Source organism: Neopsephotus bourkii, unplaced genomic scaffold, assembly GCF_033783945.1.
Source record: "Neopsephotus bourkii isolate Nb327-2 ecotype Australia unplaced genomic scaffold, CSIRO-AGI_Nbou_v1 NB_956, whole genome shotgun sequence".
NCBI lineage: Eukaryota > Metazoa > Chordata > Aves > Psittaciformes > Psittacidae > Neopsephotus > Neopsephotus bourkii.
In genome coordinates, this window is record NW_026901450.1 from 392121 (window position 1) to 412604 (window position 20484).

General features: G+C 41.6%; 1 protein-coding gene across 2 annotated transcripts in view; it reads right to left on the reverse strand.

The window, feature by feature from the left end:
• Positions 1 to 10007, reverse strand: part of LOC133215137 (monocarboxylate transporter 2-like) — a 75920-nt gene extending 65913 nt beyond the window's left edge. The window contains exon 1 of one of the 2 annotated variants that reach the window (XM_061358904.1): positions 9726 to 10007. The gene's annotated coding sequence lies outside the window, so the exon portion shown is untranslated. The remainder of the gene's footprint in view (positions 1 to 9725) is intronic. The other variant, XM_061358905.1, reaches the window with a different exon arrangement.
• Between the last annotated feature and the right edge of the window lie 10477 nt (positions 10008 to 20484).

Consider the following 20484-nt stretch of genomic DNA (forward strand, 5'->3'; position numbering starts at 1 on the left):
TATTCTCAGCAGGGCCCAGATAAACTGTTCTACTAGATGAAGAAATAAACAGGGATTCCTTCTGGCAAGGTCAGAGGAGCAGATGAAAATGACCCTGGTACTAAAGGTTCCATGTTCACTGGGGTTTGGTTAAATAATTCAGGTTCAGTTTTTTAGTAACACAAATACAAACCATTCCCTTCTCAATGGGGTAACAGAAACAAACACACAAAGTTAATGAACCCAGCAGGGACTGACCAAACTGTTCAAACTCCCCTTTGGAGCAGCAAGAACAGCTTTGAAGCAAACAACCTTAGCCACTTGGCACTGGAAAACAGAGCCTGCTCTGCTTGGCTGACTGAGGAAAAACTTCCTTGATTTCAGAAGTCCTTCATTCTTTAGGGGGTTAAATTTACTATCAAATACTGACTAAAGAGTCATCCATTCAGTTCTGACAGTTCAAATGCTAAGTCAAAGAAATGGCAGTTAAATGGTGTCTCCAAGCATTCAATTCATTTGTGTTCTTACTGGATCCCGATTCCACATCTCCTCACACTCCCTCACTGCAAACATTCAGGTTTCCCTCCTTCAGTCCCATGCTTTCTTCACACTGTTCTCCTTGTATGAAACACTCTTTTTGTCTAACAGTATCCATTACTCCTTCTATGCACCTGGTCATAGAAGTGTTCCAAAAGAGTCAAAAGGATCAGATGGAAAATACATCCTCGTGCATATGTGGTACTCTTGGCAGATCAATATAAAGTGTAAGTACCATAATGAAGAGGATGGATGGACAGAAGGAAGGAATTTTTAACTACCTTATTAAGATTAAAAACATATTCTGTATCCTCAATAAAACAATGTTCAGTATTCTGTAAAAAAACTATTCTATTAGACCAGCAATTTAAGTATAATAACAGTCAGCTTGGACACAGCAACTACAATAGCTTTCCTAATTTTTCAGGAAATAGCTACAATAAAAGAAAAATATCATAGCTTCATAGCTAAAATACATTTGCATTGAGAACAATAAGGATTAAATCATTTTATGCACACAATATTTCAGCAATGCTAAAGTATATCCAGAAGCGCAAGCTGATTACCTAGTTAAGCAAGAACATCTTGTTTCATTAATACCTTTCTATGCTACCACATTCAGAAGAACCTGTTTTAACTGTGGGAAGGAATGTTTTTGTATCCCATTACATCATGATCACAATATGACTGCTTTTCCAGGTTGAACAAAACAATCAGCTTTATTATTAAGCATAACAGTGGAAGCCACTATTATTTTCTTTAATTACAAAAATAATGCTGACCTGGAAACAGTCAACTGGATCAAAATTTGGTATGCATTTGGAAGCAGACACATACATGTGACATATTCTCACTTTATATGTTAAAACTCCTTCTTCACAGCACACATGAGGAGTCACCTGTGCACATACAGGTCAACTTGACAGACTGCACACTGCCATAGGGCTTCATGGCATTGTATGAGCTGTAAGGAACAATCCCCTTTTCACCTACTCACTGCTAAAGCACCTGAACAAATCCATACTGCACTATGTTGTCTCCCACTGAGGTGACAGGCCATCATTATTCAAGGTGATGGGTTTAGCCTTTATTTAATTTTGCAGTGTTAAGTGTAATGGCTTTGAATGCATCTTATTATTTGAAAGGTATTCCTGTAATTCAAGATATTCTCAACCACCAAGCTAAACCATGACTATAAAACTCAACATTTGCCTTTTATTTTCAAGGCTGCAATACTAATGCTTGAGAACTGTAGTGCTCAATAGTTTGTTTTTTTTTCCCATATTTCGTATTAATTTCTTTATTAACATCTTGTTTGGTGGATATATTGGTATACAACAGCACTGCCTAGAGCGCACGCCCATTTTGTGTACAACTATTCATCACAACACAACTATTCATCAACAACAAAAACCTTGTTATGGCCTACAATTAACACACAGAACTAGTAAAGGCAAAGGTCAACTTTCTCTCTACTCCCTTCTAAAAATAAAATCTGAAGACAACTAAAACCCACTCTGAATGAAAATACGACACACTGTTCCACTTCTGCTGGCTTGAAGGTATTTGCCTCTGTGAAATTCCTCAAAATAGTATTTCCTCAGGTTAACATCTCTTTCCCTTTAACTCTGTTTTCACCTTCCACATTTATAATTTTTTAAAGCTACTTTTTCTTTTTTACCCTAATCATAACACCTGAAAGGCAAAATTAAAAAATATAAGGGTAAAGAATGTAAACATACATAACTATAAAGATAAAAATAGCATAATATATAAATACCGCTTACTATGGAGGAGCATCATTTGCGACATATGAAAGCTGTCCTACAAGAGAGCATGTTTCCAACAGCTTCCAGTTTCAGTGTGGAAAACACAGTATGCCAGTAGAACGAGCAAAGTACAACAGTAACTTGATACTTTGAGATTTTTATTCTAATAAATGGGGAGAAAGAAAATGTTTTCACAGAAGCAAAATAGAGAAGAGAGGACAGACAAGATAGATAAAGTGTTTGGGAACAGAGAAATCATTTTGGTAATCATTATGAGAAATAATTTCCATTTAAACTAATCAGGCACATCAAAGCAAGTGATCCAAAAGGCTTAACTAACTGTGTCTTGAGAAGCAGTCAAAAGAGTCTCTTAAGCCACTACTGGGTGTAAACCATGAATAACCCCTTTTAACCCAGTAGAACTCCATGAGAGGAAGGGACTTAGAATCACAGAAAAAGAGGACATGCCAATCAAGCAAGACTGAAATATTTGGCTGTGAAAAAACACCACAGTACTTTTGGTCTCAGTTTTAAATGCTTTTCCTGTATTTCTCTACCTCATGTGAGTTTTGCTCTTATATTCATTAGGTTTGCTTATAAACCTCTTTCACTAGTCTAATATAGCTAAAACTGGAACAGACTATGCACAGTGCTCATGATGCTCTAGCATTGTTATGTATGAATGAGAAAATAAGCTAAATTGAAATAAAGCACCCTCATATCCATCATAACTACATCAAAACATCTCTTTTTGGAGAACTACATCAGAAAAGCATGAGAACAAAAAATACTTTATGCTTTCAGCCAACATAATTATATCTGAACAAGAAAACAGGATCCTTTTTTTTTTACTCTTCACAAATACAATACATATTTCATGCTTTGTAAATATAGGCTATTATGGCATATTCTTTTCTACCTATTTTCCTTAAATATACAACCTAGAGGTCTCAAAATACACAACCATTTTTTTCATTCCTTGCCTAAATCTGATGTCATGGCTTCTAATCAGGGGCTATTGAGTCCCCTGCTTCGCCTTTTGTAGTGCTGGTAAGAAGAAGGGAAAGAGCTGCCCAATGGAAGACAGCGACTTAGGACAATGAGCTGAGATCTTGCAAATTCTTCAGGGCAGAAAGGAAGCCTTTAGTTTAATGCTATGCACAAATGACTATAAAAATGTATATCCTAAAAAAGGTTTGGTAATGGGGTGACAGGCCCATTGACCTCTTCAGCTTCCAGCACCAATTTCCCTCCAGTCTATTCTGTCTTCTCCAGCTGCTCCCAGAAGCAACCCCCTTCTTCAGCCAGCTGGACTCTCTGCCCTAGGCACATTTTTTCTGCCTCTGGAACCAGTCTTCAGTTCCAGTTTGCAGTTTATAGCTAAGCAGTTTCCATTTCTATCAGCAGCAGGAGGCACTGCTGAGAAGTCAGGGTCCAGTACCCCGTTTCAGACTCAAATCCAACCCGGAAAAGCATGGAAAAGCAGTTAATGTCTACAAAAGATTTGTTCAGTGGAGAGTGTACTCAGCAATGGCAGAATTGTCAAGGAATTTAACATGTAAAATTCTGATTGTTAAGAAATCAGACACATTCCCATGGGGAGCTTATTTACATCATTCACATGGGTTTTTTCTTTCTTTTTTGAAACTGCACCAAGCTGCTAACTGTAGGAGCTCAATTTAGCAATTGCAACTCCATTAAAATCACACTTTAATCCAATAGCATGGTGAAATGGTGAACATGTTGAACACCCTAAGTTTTAAGGTTTCCAATTCCCACCTCTCAATAAGGTCAACAGAGAAAAGCAGCTACGTCTCTTAAAAGCCAAGTTATTACAGTTGGTAGTTTGAACATAGTTCTATGTCACTTCAAAAATTCTTTCACTGCCAAATATTTATATAATTATTCCAGAGAATTAAAAAAAAAAAAATGCCACAAAGCACTTAATTTCTAACGTTAAAAATGTACTCTAATACAACTGATTTCAAAAGCATTTGCTGACAGTAAACTCATTTCTCTATCAGCCACACTAATCAAATACTAATCAAATACTAATACAGTAGGAAGCAATTTTCCTTAAAAAAATCAAATATGCATTTTGCATGTATGCTTTTGCCATTTTTGTCAGCACAGAAATGGTAAGTTCTTTTTTTGTTTGTTTCTTCATGTTTTTAGTACTGGAAAACACCTATTTCTTGAATTCAGAAAACAAGCACTGAGAAGTACAAGCCTGAAGTTAACACTGTAAATCTAAATCTAATACGGAGATAAATTAGATTTCATCTTTTTTTGTTTGCTTTTTGCTTGTACCATAGACTGCAAGAGGGTCTAAGTGGTGAATTCTAATATCTTAATTAATCTATTTCTGTGGAAAAAAAAAAATCATTTCTAGCTTTGGGATGATGTAGTTCTGTTTTGCAGCTAATTTTACTAATTTCTATTTCATGGAACACATGCAAAAAGCAATGTACATCATTGCATTGGCATTCCCACCACTATAGTGACAACAAATGACAAAACTTTGACGCCAAACATATTTCGAACACCATGACAACTCTTTGTCATATATGCTATGCCTAAGTGCCAAACAGGAGTGCTGCCAACAGTTTGCTATCACTGAAGCCATATGACGGGAGGGCATCAGACAACGGTCATGCCTGAAGCTGCAGCAGGAGTCTGCTAGCTGGCGTGAGAAGATTAGATATTCTAAAGGACCAGAACTTGTAAAAATATATAAAAATAAGAAAAGCCATGCAATATAGGAGAAGTTCTGAGCCATGTGCAACGTTTTCTGAATGTTCCCACAGAACCTCGATCATCACCTACAGCTGAATATACCTTGAAATACACTGAAATACCTTGAAGAGAGAAAAAAGTGAAATAACTACCAAGCTTGCTGTCAAAAAAAAAATGGAAAGTGCTCTTTTAGGGGTACAAATGTTCATGCTAGAAGAAAGCAAACACTGCTTAAACAATCCTGAACATTTGGGCAACTCCAGGCCATGGACTTTTATGCTTTGACCATTAAAATCACGTGCTGCAAATATCTTTCCTTGTGACCATATGAAAAGAATATCAAATCCACCTATTCTGAAGTATTAAATCCATCTATTCTGAAATATCCCAACTTCTAGAATGTTTGCGCTTTATGCAGTTTATCAATAGTTCACTTAAAAGTACAAGTTTCCTACAGTCTAAAGTTATTAGCCAATTCTATATAATTTACACTATGATTCAGAGCACTGCTGTCTTGTTGGGTGGAACCAAAATACATTCAATGTTTCAAACTCAATAATCATGACACCAAGTTAAAAGAAAATGCATCAACAGCTATATTTAAAAAGGAAGAACTAAAGCAGGCTTTAGTTTGTTCTCTAGTGCCTCTTGATTTTGTGAATTAACATTAATTCAATTTCTTAAGATCTTAAGTCTTACAACCACAAAGGAAAAGAGTACACCGTGCTCAGGCCCCATTTTTTTTCCATCAATTTTCCTCCTTCAATTGGGGGAATTTTTTTAATTGCCCTAGTTATGTTAATATCCTTTTAGAAATGCTTATTCAATTTTTATCAGTAAATGCTCTTAATGCACACCTCTGATTACTTATTACTGCAAGGGTCATGAGACAGGAAAGCACCATGTCCAGAAACCAAAAACATATTAGTATGTAACTGGGGGCTTGAACTTGAAGATAACAAATAAAGGAACTACTTCAAGACACTGCATTAACTAAAAATCAAAATATAATCAACAAAAGAATGAGCTGATGATAATTAATCTCCCTCCTCAGACACAAATACTATGAAGTTAAAATCTTGAGATTACAAGAGAAAAAAAAACAGAGACACTTCCTAGTTTGCCAGCCACCATGACCTGGTTAGGTAGACTTTTGCTCTTCAATAAAAGTTTAACAGTATTTTGAATGGTTGACTGTAAGACCAACAGCTATAAGGAGTATCAGAAATATGTGACACTATAAAGCCAAATAGAGCTCCCCAGTCAGTTTGTCCAACACCCGCTACTCCTCAAGCCATGGAATATTATCTCCTTACTCCTATATCCCAACTGCTTTTGTTTGAACACTGCAAACTTTCCTTCGAACGTTCCAAGATTCACAATAAAACTATGGAAGTTGGCACAACAGCTCACAAACACATGCAAGTCAAAGAATGCAGGTTTGGACTGAGATGTGTATGTGGGATGTAGCCTGTTTCTCACTTTGATTTGATGCAAACCAGTTGGTCAATGAGGTCCTACTTTCCTATTTAACCCACTCCTCAGTGCTCTGCAAACATGGGGCCATATATACTACATGAACAGATGCAGAAACTGGTAAAGCCCTCTGTTAATGATTAATGGTTATGACCTAGCTATTTTTTAATAAAAATAAAAAGATAATTACATTTTCATAATCATACTGACCTTGAACATAAAACTCACTTAACAGCATAGATTATTAGCATAGCCCAAGAATATTCTTCTTTTCTTGATCCTCACATAAGAAAATGGAGAGCTTTAACTCTGGCAAATGGTGTAAGAGATACAATTAATTGAGAATCATATTCAGATACCATCTTTTCTAAAAGCAAACATCTCAAGAAAAATGCAACAGTGCAAAATCATCCTGTGATGTTGCAGTAGAGAAAAAAATAAAAATAAAAGCAGGTGAGATGTAGTCTTTTCAACTAGAAATGGTCCAATAATAACCAGAGTTACTGGAAACAAAACCACTTGCTCATTGTAAAAAGAGGACAGGATCATTTGCTTAAGAAATAAAGGATACTAAAGAGGACTTTTTTCTAAACTGAAGAAAAAGAGTAAGTGCCAGAAATGTATATATATATACACACGTATCTATATATACATATACACACACATATACATAAGAAGTATGACACAGTGAACCAAATCCAAGAAAGAAGAGTAATTAAATAATTTGTTTTTTAAAAAACACCACCTTATGATTCAAGGTGAAATGCTCTTTTATCTCCCTTAACTTGCCTGCCCATAAGTAACAGCATCTTTTTTAAGGTTGCCCAAAGGGTCTCCTGCCTCCATGAAACTGGGATTCTAGAATGAGAACTTTGCCATAGCAGGAACTGAGTGATCTTAAACCCAGAGAAGTGACAGATAGAATTAGGTTAAAGAGATGGAAGGAGGCTTTTTTATATACTATTAATAATGCATGCACTCTGAAGAGTCCTGAAACAGAATTCCACCTCTCTTCACTGCAGCTGCAGAGCCACGGTGTTTCTTTAATATTTCCCTTTGAATTTCAGAGTCTCCCCCTTTACACGTAAAATGCCTGTTCAGATCAGTTGTATCACTACATAACCCTATGGACAGTTTTCCTATCCACAGAACTCCTGAATTTAGTTTTCTGCCATCCATGAAGGCCTTCCATGAAGACTACAGTTGATATTTAAGATACTCCACATAACCATCATGAAATAAAAAAAAGGCTGATTCCATTAACCAAAATTACTCACTGCTGCCATATCAGAAAATCCATAACCTTCCATAATCCATAACCCTTTGCCTATTCAGAATGATGAGCTGTTTTGCTCTGAGGACACTTACATTGTAAACATAATGTTGCTAAGTAAGCTAGCTGGGCCCTTAGGCAGAGTTACAAGCATGAAGTTACAGTTGCACAAATTGCACAAATAATAGAAATATCTGGAGTATACTTTCTTCTCTGAATTTATTTCTCCAGGTGGAAGGAGTAGATATCCAGCACTCACTCTCAAGTATTATATTCAAAGTTAGCAGACAATAATGGAAGAAGGAGAGCACTGTCTTTAAGAAGCGAATCACTTATACATTATTCCTAGATTGAAGAGGTGTACATAAAAACATTTACCACTTTTATTGAACTATTTATCAGTTTTCTGCTTCTTATAAATATCAGTCTACATCCCTCTCTCTCTGAAAGAAGTCTGACTTTTGGACCATAATTCATCTAGACAGAGCTCAGGCACTATTTTGTTGGCTTGATTGGTGTGCTGTTAAGTTTATGGCCCCATTCCTGCAATGGAAGCTGCAAGCACCTCTTTCATTACTATTTGATAAGTAACTTGAGAGGCACAGATGGATGTCACTATGGAAACATGGGTCATTATTACAGAGACCAATGAAACAAGAATGGATGCCTCCATGAGGCATCAGCTTCCTTCAGTTTCTTTCTTTTTCCCAAAACAGCTTTCAATAATAAGTTCAGCAACACTCCGCTGCTGAAAGCTCAGGCTGGCATTTGAAAGAAACAGCTACTTCTAAATGTTACTCTGTTTTCCTATTCACCTTACTGGAATAGCAGTGGAGAACCCATGTCAGTTCTGTGCCCCTGCAGGACAAACAGATAATGTGTCCTCCCAAGGGTACCAGGGGACACTCTGGTCTCCAAAATATGAACAGGGAAACTTCTTGGTCTAAGATTGCTTCTGTGTTTTGTAGAGGCCACTTCAACAACCATGAATCAAGGACACAGTGCTCTCTATGAGCACAGAGAATTTCTTTTCTATTGGGATGACTTCCCCTCTCCATGAGACCATTTCCTTCAAGGACCTTGAGTTCACTGTGTGCTAGCACGGGCCAAGTAAAGAGAATGATGGAGAGGGAGTATTTTCCCACCTCTGGTATCAGTCACTCAGAGAGCTCAGTCTACAAACACTAACTGGAGCCAGCAGTATTTGGAGATAATAATGCCGGCATTGTCTGGCTTATAGCAGCCCAGAGCAGGGCCGCAGCTGTCGTGGTGCAGCAGAGGGTCCGTGAGGCCCACCTTCCCCAAGGTCACCTCAAGCAGGCCCGGTTCTGATAACGGCCAGCGCGGCAGCACGGTTTTAGCGCTGCTTCAGCCGCCGCCGCCTCGGCTCCCGCCCACGTCTCCCAGCGGAGCTGCACCGGGACGGGGGCGCCCACGACCGCGGCTCTGCCAGGGGCGGGCGGTGCCGCCGCGCCCGCGGATACAGCGGGAGGCGGCTTCGGGGATGCGCGCAGCGGGGCGGGGGCGGGATCGCGCCGCGCCCCCCGGAGCTGCGGCCTCAGCCCGGCCCAGCCTCCCGCCTCCCTGCCCCGCCGTCAGAGCAGGGCGCCGATCGCTGCAGGGCCGGCGGGGCAGGCGGCTTCTCCCTGCGGTGGCTGCTTTGGGACGGAGGGGACGGGGGGCAGCGCCCCACGCGGTGTCCGTCCTTCAGTCCGTCTGTGTGTCCGTCCGTCCGTCCATCCATCCCTGCGTGGGCGGCGGCTCGTGTGTGCGTGTGTGACTGACAGTGCGGAGCGCAAAGCGCGGGAGCAGTCGCCCTCACGCCGCCAGCTGGGGACCGCCCCGCTTGCGGCAGCCCCTTCTCCGTCCCCCGGAGCCCTCCCCGGCGGGGGCGACCTCAGCGGCTTCGCTGCTGCTGCTCCTCCTCCTCCCTCCTGGCGGGTAGGTTACGTTACCTGGTCTCTAGCTCGGGCTGGCTCTAATCCCGCGGCCGCCGCCGGCTCGTCTCCCTGCCGCGGGGCTGAGTGGGGTAATTAATTTATTTATTTCCCATGAGGTGTCCTCGGCAGCGGAGCAGCAGCGGGACAGCCCGGGCCGGGCGGCAAGGAAGAAGGCCCTGGTGCTGCGGCGGGGCCGACGGGACGCCGCTGTCCCGGGGGTGCTGCTGGGGAGCGGCCGAGGCGCTTCAGCACCGGCGCGGGGGGGCGGGGGCTGCGGAGGAGACGCCTCCCGGGCTGCCCAACCCGGCTCCGCGGGGCCGGCGGGGGCGCGGCGCCCGTCCCGGGGAGATGGAGCCAGAGCGGGAGGTGGGACGGGACGGGCTGGGGCGCGCCGGGCTGGGGCGCTAGGACGGGCAGCACTTGGGGTCCTGCGCCCTCCGGTGCGAGGCGTGAGCCCTTCGCGCCGGTGCCCTCCCTTTCTCCTGCCCCGTCCGGGGCCGCCGGGCGAGGAGAACCCTTGCTGGGAATTGAGGCCGGGGCGGTGCGCGCTACCCCCGGGAGCGGAGGGGCATGGGGAGCCTCGGTGTTCCCCTTGTCGCGTTCTTCACCTCGCTGCTGGCGGCGCAAGATGTATCCGCCCCCGGCCCCACCTCGGTCTCCTAGTCTTCTGGACTGAGGATGCTGAGTATTTCACACCATGAGGCTGATGCGGTCGCTGTTCCACGGAAAGATCACGAAAAGGCAACAGTTTGCTGCTTTTAGGAGAAAAAAAAAAAAAAAAAGAAAAAGAAAAAAACAAATATTAGCGGAGATATTTTTGTGCTAAACGCGAGAACTTCGTCTTCCGAAGCAAGGACTGAAATTTGGCCAATCAGCAATGAGTTGTCAGTTTAAGTCTTGGTCACCTCTTCCTTTGCCACCTTTTTCTCTCCCTTAAGAAATAACAAAGTTCCCAGTGTTTTGTACATGAACATATTTATTAAAGTGACCACTAAGTTCTCCAGAAATTCTGTCCTTAAGGCTAAAATTCTGTAGGGAAAGAGAAAATAATCATATAATTGCATAATTAAAGCCTTTACCATAACACCTATTCTCATGGGTAAAAGTTGCACATTATGTGCAGCTTTAAAAGTAGTGGGAAGAGGCTGGAGTAATTACATTTGTTGACATTATGTTGCAAAACATGGACAAAAGTAAACCTGGTTATCTTATTTATTTATTTTCTTAACTTTATTGGACATACTTTGTTTATTAAGAGCTTATGAATAGGGTGTTTACAGACATGTTAGGAACTGAAACTGTTTGTGTATGGATAAGAGTAGGGAGAACTTGGGTTATAGTCAAGAATATTCCAGTTTGCTGAGCTGCTAGTTGAGCAGGGAAGGACTTGCTAGGGTTGTCTCTTTATTTTCCATTAATAACAACTGAATCCCTTAGCTAGTATCAGCTGCAATGAATTAAAATTTTTGGAAAAATAATCTGAAAAGAAGCCTGCCATCCCTCAAAAAAAGCTGCAGCATGAGTAGTGTAAGAAACTCAGAACTAGGGATATTGTTTATTAAGACTTATGTTAAGCTCGATGTAAAAGTTAGGCAATAAAAGATATGAAATTGCTTCTGCAAACAACCACCAGACATAGCCTGCACAAGATGAGATAACCGCAATCGCTTACACCGACTGGGAGCGACCGAGCACACCGCCCACAGAGTCGAGGGGAAGCTCTCGGTCTGTAAGATAAGATAACCGCAATCGCTTACACCGACTGGGAGCGACCGAACACCACCGCCCACAGAGTCGAGGGGGAGCTCTCGGTCTGTCGATCCTGTCCGTGTCTGGGCCGGACCAGATATCGCTTCTGCAGAACATAAAAAATGCTGTGTAATGCTTCTGCAAGCATAAAAGATGTATAAAAGGGGGCTGTTTGAACTGCTCAGCGCGGCAGTTGGCGGAGCGCAGACTCCCCTGTCGTCCAGCGCTGTTTTGCTCATATTCTACTTGCTATAATTAATAGAATTTTAATTGGATTATGATCCGTTGTGGTCTCAATTTATAACAATTTCTGGTGCCGTGACTCGGATAAGGAATGGTGGGCTTTGGTCCTCCGGGGAGGCGCCCCGCGACATTTCGCGGCCCCGCGACCAATAGCTTACCCCAACCTTACCGACGAACCTAAATTCTAGAATAATGAGCAAAGGAGAAACCGGTAAAATCCCATAAAATTCTGTGCACGGGAGTCCGGACGAAGACGCAGGACGCGTAAGTATATTGCGAATTTGTTCGCGGGTTTGCCGTTCGGGCGGGATTGGGTTTCCTGGAATATAACGAATGAGAGGTTCGATATACTGAACCAAGCGAGTGTGGACCCTTAAGTACTGCGTTTCCCATCTCCCGCGAGGGACTGGGCCAGGAACAAGAGGAGTGAGTGAGTGTGTGTTTGTGGATATTCCAGAAGATGGGGGCGAAGGGCAGCAAGCCTTCGACTCCCATGGGAAGGGTACCCACTGTACCTAAGAATACCCCTCTGGCATATATCTTAGACAATTGGAGATATTTCCCTGGAACCTTAGGGAAAGATAAGCAGAAAATGATAGAATATTGTACTAAGATATGGGGAGGGAAGAAGATTTCTAAAAATGTCTTTTGGCCAGTCTATGGGTCAGAAGAAGATTGGGTAAGACAGCAATTAAACCTCTGGGTTAATAATAAAAAACCCCTTAACCCGGAGGAGAGTCAGTATGCGGAAGTGTGGCTAGAAAGACCAGGAGCTAGACTTTATCCGCTGAATGAAATAAAAACTAAACAAAAGAAAAAGAAGGAAGAGTTAGACGAAACCCTTCTGATCCCGCCTCCTTACATTCCTCCTCCTGTTCCCGCAGCCCCTCCAGAGGTCCCCAGAGCGCCCACTCCCCCACCAGAGTCGGAACAGGGGTCTCCCCCTCCTCCTAGACGCATAACTAGATGTCAAAAAGGGGCAGCTCAGATGTACCCCCTAAGGGAAATGCCTATGGGGGGACCTCAACCTGTGATCGGATATATTTCCGTACCCTTAAACTCGGCTGACCTACGGGACTTTAAAAGAACAGAGATGGGAAACTTAATTGAAGACCCACTCGGAGTGGCAGAAAGATTAGATCAATTTTTGGGACCAAACCTTTATACTTGGGATGAGATGCAATCTATCCTTGGTCAATTATTTACTACCGAGGAAAGAGATATGATTAGACGAGCAGGAATGAGGCTGTGGGATGCTCAACATGCCCAGGGACCTCAAGCAGATATTAAATGGCCACTCCAAAGACCTAATTGGGATAACCAGGATCCGGTGCATAGAACTCATATGCAGGACCTGAGAACTATAGTAATTCAGGGAATTAGAGAAGCAGTACCCCGTGGCCAAAATATCAATAAAGCATTTAATGAAATGCAAAGGAAAGACGAAAGCCCTACTGAGTGGTTGGAACGACTGAGGAAAGCCCTTCAACTGTACTCTGGGGTAAATCCAGACGACCCTTTAGGGCAAGCGCTCCTCAAAACTCAGTTTGTGGCAAAATCATGGGAAGATATCAGAAAGAAAATTGAAAAGTTAGAAGACTGGCAGAATAGAGGGTTGGATGAATTATTGAGGGAAGCTCAGAAAGTCTACGTAAGGCGGGAAGAAGAGAGCAGCAAGCGACAAGTAAAAATGATGGTAGCAGCGGTCAGAGAGGATCGCAAAGGGCGAACTGGTAAGCACAGATTTGTTAGGACGGAACAAGGAAACGTAGTAGTAGAAAAGGAACAGAGATATTGTTTTTACTGTGGAAAAAAGGGACATATAAAGAAGAACTGCAGAGAAAGGATTAGGGATGGGGAAATATTGAAAACGGAATAGGAAAGTCAGGGGCTCTATATCTTGGGGAACAGGAGTCATCATGAGCCCTTGATAAAACTGAAAATAGGTCCCCATAAACAAGAGTTCACCTTTTTAGTAGACACTGGGGCTGAGAAATCAACCATTAAGCAACTACCTGAAGGATGTAAAATTTCCCCTGAAAAAGTACAAGTAATTGGGGCAAAAGGAGAACCCTTTAAAGTAAGTAAAATCAAAAATGTGGAATTCGAAACTGAAAATAAATTTGGAATGGGTGAACTCTTGCTCGTCCCTGAAGCAGAATTTAATCTGTTAGGACGAGATTTAATTGTTGAATTGCAATTAGAAATTATAGTGAAAAATCAAGAAATAACAGTGTCTGCTTATCCTTTGACCGTGGATGATCAAAAACAAATTAACCCCGATGTCTGGTACTCTCCGAACACAATTAGTAGACTAGAAATTCCACCGATTAAAATCCAAATTTCCGAACCCCACATACCTGTGAGGGTAAGGAAATATCCCATATCCCTAGAAGGACGGAGAGGATTAAAGCCAGAAATTGATCGATTGTTAACACAAGGAATCTTAGAGCCTTGTATGTCACCCTTTAACACCCCCATTTTGCCTGTAAAGAAACCAAATGGGAAATATTGGCTTGTACATGATTTGAGAGAAATAAACAAGAGAACTATCACCCGATTCCCTGTAGTAGCAAATCCATACACATTGTTAAGCAAGCTAGGACCCCATAACTCATGGTATAGTGTGGTTGATTTGAAGGATGCCTTTTGGGCCTGTCCACTGGCAGAAGAATGCCGTGATTATTTTGCCTTTGAATGGGAAGACATAGAGACAGGCCGTAGACAGCAATTGAGATGGACCGTGCTTCCCCAAGGGTTCACTGAATCCCCTAATCTGTTTGGACAGGCCCTGGAAGAACTCTTAATAGAATATCAGGTACAGACGGGGAATGTGCTGTTACAGTATGTAGATGATCTGCTCATAGCGGGGAACAATAAGGAGAATGTAAGAAAAGAAACCATTCGACTCCTAAACTTTCTTGCACAAAAGGGACTACGGGTATCACAAGAAAAGTTACAATTTGTGGAGGAAAAAGTGAAATATCTGGGACATTATCTGTTTAACGGCCAGAAGATATTAGACCCAGAACGTATTAAAGGAATTCTGGAATTACCTATGCCTGTCACTAAGAGGCAAATTAGACAGGCATTAGGGCTATTTGGATATTGTAGGCAATGGATAGAGAACTACAGCTTTAAAGTTAAATTCTTATATGAACAACTGTCTAAAGACAAGATACCCAAGTGGACCCCTCAGGATCAAGAGCAGTTTGCCAGTCTAAAAGGAGAGCTAAGTCAAGCACCGGTTTTAAGCCTACCAGATTTAAAGCGGCCATTCCATTTATTTGTTAACATACATGAAGGAACAGCATTTGGAGTATTAACTCAGGAATGGGCTGGACAAAAGAAACCAGTGGCATACCTATCAAAGCTGTTAGACCCTGTGAGCAGGGGTTGGCCGAGTTGTTTACAAATCATTGTAGCTGCTGCCTTGTTACTTGAGGAAACGAATCGCATTACCTTTAATGGAGAAATTATCTTATATGCGCCTCATAACATCAGGGGAGTGTTACAACAAAAAGCAGAAAAATGGCTTACAGATAGCCGGTTATTAAAATATGAGGGAATACTTATAGAATCCCCTAAGCTATCTTTGAAAACGATTGGAGCGGTTAACCCCGCTGAGTTTTTGTACCCAGGAGAAGGTAATGAACTATTGCACAATTGTTTTCAAACAATTGAACAACAAACACGCATTAGGCCAGATTTAGAAGAAGAAGAACTACAATGTGGAGAAGTATTATTTATAGATGGGTCATCACGAATAGTGGAAGGTAAACGATTGTCCGGATATGCCATTATTAAATTGGAAGAAGGAGAATTTAAGACAATAGAATCAGGCCCCCTGAGTGCCAGCTGGTCGGCTCAAGCCTGTGAGCTGTATGCATTGTGGAAAGCATTAGTGTCACTGAAGGGAAAAGATGGAACGATATATACAGACTCACGTTATGCGTTCGGAGTAGTACACACTTTTGGAAAAATATGGGAAGAAAGAGGATTTGTTAACTCACAGGGAAAAGAACTGATACACCCGGAATTAATTCGGCGAGTTCTGGGGGCATTGAAAATGCCAAATAAAATAGCAGTAGTACATATAAAGGGACACCAGCGAGGTACAAGTTATCAAGTTAGGGGAAATAATGCAGCGGATACAGAAGCAAAACGAGTGGCAGGCAATTATAGTATGATTTTGACTATGCAACAAGTACCTGTTAGTAAGAATTTGAGTTTTGAGTCTACAGAAGAGGAAAAACTAGAACAAATGGGAGCTAAGAAACAAGATGGGAAATACATATTGCCAGATGGGAGAGAAGTCTTGCCGAAGGGCATAGCACTTGAAATATTTTCAAAAATACACAGTAAAACACACTGGGGAACTCAAGCGTTAGTTGATCATTTCAATCAACAGTTTGCCTGTATAGGCGTATATAATATAGCAAAGACAGTCACGACAGCCTGCGAGACCTGTCAAAAGGTTAATCGAAACAACATGAGACAAAGATCTCTTGGAGGACGGTCCCCAGCGTACAGACCTTTCTCACACATACAAGTAGATTTTACTGAACTACCTAAGGTAGGGCGTTACAGATACTTATTAGTAATGGTGGATCATTTAACACATTACGTTGAGGCTTTTCCTACCTCCAGGGCAACCGCTAACCAAGTCACTAAAGTTCTACTTGAACACATTATACCTCGATATGGAGTACCTGAAGTAATCGACTTGGACAGAGGAACACATTTTGTGTCAAAAATTGTTAGAGAGCTGACGAAAAGCTTGGGTATTAAGTGGGAATACCATACACCATGGCATCCGCAAAGTTCGGGAAAAGTTGAAAGGATGAATGGAGAAATTAAAACTATTTTGACTAAATTAATGATAGAAACCAAATTGTCATGGATTAAGTGCCTACCCATGGCACTATTAATTCTCAGAACCAGACCCCGAGCAGATGTAGGAATATCAGCGTTTGAAATGGTGTATGGAATGTCTTATAGAATTGAAAGTCCACAAACAAATGTTTTAATTCGAGACCGTGTGATTAACGAATATGTTTCACAATTAGCAGAACATCGTAACAAGCTTTGGGAACATGGACTGATTGTGCAACGACCCCCGTTGGACTTAAAAATTCACAATGTTAAACCGGGGGATTGGATATTGATCAAAGTGTGGAAGGAAGAAACCCTAAAACCCAATTGGGAGGGACCTTATCTTGTTTTGCTTACAACAGAAACAGCTGTCCGAACTGCTGAGCGTGGATGGACTCATGCCAGTCGCATTAAAGGCCCAGTGACGAGACCCCACTGGAAAGTAATCAGTACTCCAGGTGACACCAAGATAACCCTGAAAAGATAACGTAATGATAGAGACTTTATTTAATTCTTTTGCTGCATTACCTTTTGGTATAAAGTGTGTATTGCTGTTTATATTTGCAATAATTATTTCTCTTTTTATCTATTATATATGGAAGCATACAAAGTGTGCTGAAGGAAATTGCTAAACATATGCAACCACACAATAGTGAATATAGAAAATATGCTGAATATTCGAGAGATAAACAGAAGAGAAGTAAGGTGTCCTTAGTGCAATTACTGTGATCCGTGGGTGTGTTGTATTTACTCAGATTGTGAAAAATTGAGATGGAGAAGTCTCTACCAGGCAGGGCGCTGGTGCGAGGACTGTTTAACTGAAGAACTAAATCTAATCCGGATTTTTTATTACAGCGGAATAGAAAATTTATATTCTCCAAGTTATTCACAGAAAACAATTCATAATTAACATTGAATGTAGCCAAGGAAACTCAATACCAGTTATTTGGTCTGTTTGCCCCGAGAGATGGGAGAAAACTAAAAGAATTTGTAAAAACTGTCTTGGCAAAAGAAAAGGAAAGAGAACATGGGTTTGGGCTTAAGGAGTTAATCACAAATTTTGAGGAGTGGTAAGATTCTCTGAATAAAGTGATAAAGCTGTGCCCTGAGGGGGCCATGAGAATTTAAATAGAATTAATTACGGAAGGGACCCCTGAAGACTACGGCTGCTGCCGAGAAGATAAATCTCCCCGCTGCTCTAAGCAACAGAGTAGGCGAAGGGAAAGGCAGAGACGTACCATAGTGGGGTCTAGTAACCTTCCTTTGGAAACTCCTCAGCTGAGTGAACAACCTTAATCAGACCATAAACGAGATTTAAGTCGACAGAGAATCATGCCACTCTTCTCAGCACTCCTCTTAGTCCCATGGATTGTAGGTGTGTTGCCTACAATATCAGGGATAGCCCAAGGAAACCCACACCAACCGTTTAAGTGGACCCTTGCCAGATGGGAAGATCAAAAGGTGCTGCAACAGATTACAGTAGCTGGAGCCCCTAGCTTTACCAAATCTCTATGCGAATTGGTCCCTATAAGCCCATGCTTAAATCTCATGGGCTTCTATTTTTGTCCTAGCTCTAATCCAGGGAAAGGGTATTGCAACTTCCCCAATACATACTATTGTGCTTACTGGGGATGTGAAACTGTAGCATCAGATTGGACTCCAGGAGGTGGTAGAGATAAATGGATATCTGTAGGATGGGGACCTTATGCGTGTATGCCTCCAAAGCGAGATTGGAGTGGAGGCATTGTGAGAAACGGGAATTGTCAATTTCTATATATAAATGTATCCAACCCCACGGATCCTTCGTGGGAAATGGGAAAGACATGGGGAATGAGATACCGTGAGCCTGGTACTGATAGGGGAGGGCTTATATATATCAAGAGGGAAGATGTAAAGCAAACACCTCAAGCTGTAGGCCCAAATGTAGTTATTAAAGGGCCTACTCAAGCTGTAGGCCCAAATGTAGTTATTAAAGGGCCTAAAATAGAACCTCTCCAAAAGAATATAACAATTACAAAAGGGAATAATATAACATTAGAAGAAGAAAATACTACAAAAGAAGACCAAGACAAAAGAGCTCAGTCAAACTCCCTGTGGCATGTTATACAAGCTACCTACCAAGCGTTAAATGATTCACGACCTAATTTAACGTCAAGTTGTTGGCTTTGTTATGATGTTAATCCACCTTTTTATGAAGCTATAGGAATTAGTAGCCTGTACAATATAAGTTCTGAAACAGCTCCTTCCCAATGTTTTTGGAAAGATCGTAGAAAAGGGCTAACCATGCAACATGTCACCGGTATAGGGACTTGTGTAGGTAAAGTACCAAGGACCAAGCAGTCACTCTGTAATTTTACTAGTTCCACTCAACTGAGCCTCAATAATACCTCTAAATATATTGTTCCCCCAAACGGAACTAGATGGATATGCTCCAAAACGGGTCTCACCCCATGTATTTCCCTTAAAATATTTAATGCCTCTCAAGAATATTGCATATTAATTACCATTATTCCAAAAATATTATACCATCAAGAAAATGCTCTGTATGATCATTGGAATATTGGACATTATCGCATGAAAAGGGAACCAATCACGGCTATCACAATAGCTACGCTACTAGGAATAGGAGTAGTAGGAGCAGGAACTGGGATAACTGCCCTTGTCCAACAAAATCAGGGATTAAAATCCCTAAGAGCCGCAGTAGATGAAGACTTAGAAAGAATTGAGAAATCGATAACAGCCTTAGAAAAGTCCCTAACATCATTGGCAGAAGTTGTGTTACAAAATAGGAGGGGATTAGATCTCCTTCATCTACAACAAGGAGGGCTATGCGCCGCCTTAGGAGAAGAATGTTGTTTTTATGCTGACCATACCGGAGTTGTAAGAGATACTATGACGAAATTAAGAGAAGGATTAGAAAAAAGGAAGAAAGAGAGGGAGGCAACGAAAAGCTGGTATGAATCCTGGTTTATTCAGTCCCCTTGGTTAACTACTTTAATATCCACTATAGCAGGGCCCTTAGCTATATTAACTCTTATCCTAACTTTTGGGCCATGTCTCTTAAACCAACTTGTCAAATTAATTAAAAACCGAATGGAACAAATATCTCTCATGGTATTAACTATGGGAACTGAAACAAAATATGAAAAGGTACCTACCAATGAAAGAGAAGATTATGATGAGGATGAGAATTGTGGATGTGTAACTCATAAATGTATCTGTAACAAAGAAACATCTTGTGAATGTTGGCAACCATGTAATCAATGTCTAAATGAAAGTAGTGTGGGGACCCAACAATGCCTCCAACCATGCGAGCACTGTTTAAAGGAAGATAATGTGTAATAAACAATAGGATAAAAAGAAAAAGGGGGGAATTGTAAGAAACTCAGAACTAGGGATATTGTTTATTAAGACTTATGTTAAGCTCGATGTAAAAGTTAGGCAATAAAAGATATGAAATTGCTTCTGCAAACAACCACCAGACATAGCCTGCACAAGATGAGATAACCGCAATCGCTTACACCGACTGGGAGCGACCGAGCACCACCGCCCACAGAGTCGAGGGGAAGCTCTCGGTCTGTAAGATAAGATAACCGCAATCGCTTACACCGACTGGGAGCGACCGAACACCACCGCCCACAGAGTGAGGGGGAGCTCTAGGGTCTGTGGATAGCTATTGCCATCTATCAGGCCGGACCAGATATCGCTTCTGCAAACATAAAAAAATGCTGTGTAATGCTTCTGCAAGCATAAAAGATGTATAAAAGGGGGCTGTTTGAACTGCTCAGGGCGGCAGTTGGCGGAGCGCAGACTCCCCTGTCGTCCAGCGCTGTTTTGCTCATATTCTACTTGCTATAATTAATAAAATTTTAATTGGATTATGATCCATTGTGGTCTCAATTTATAA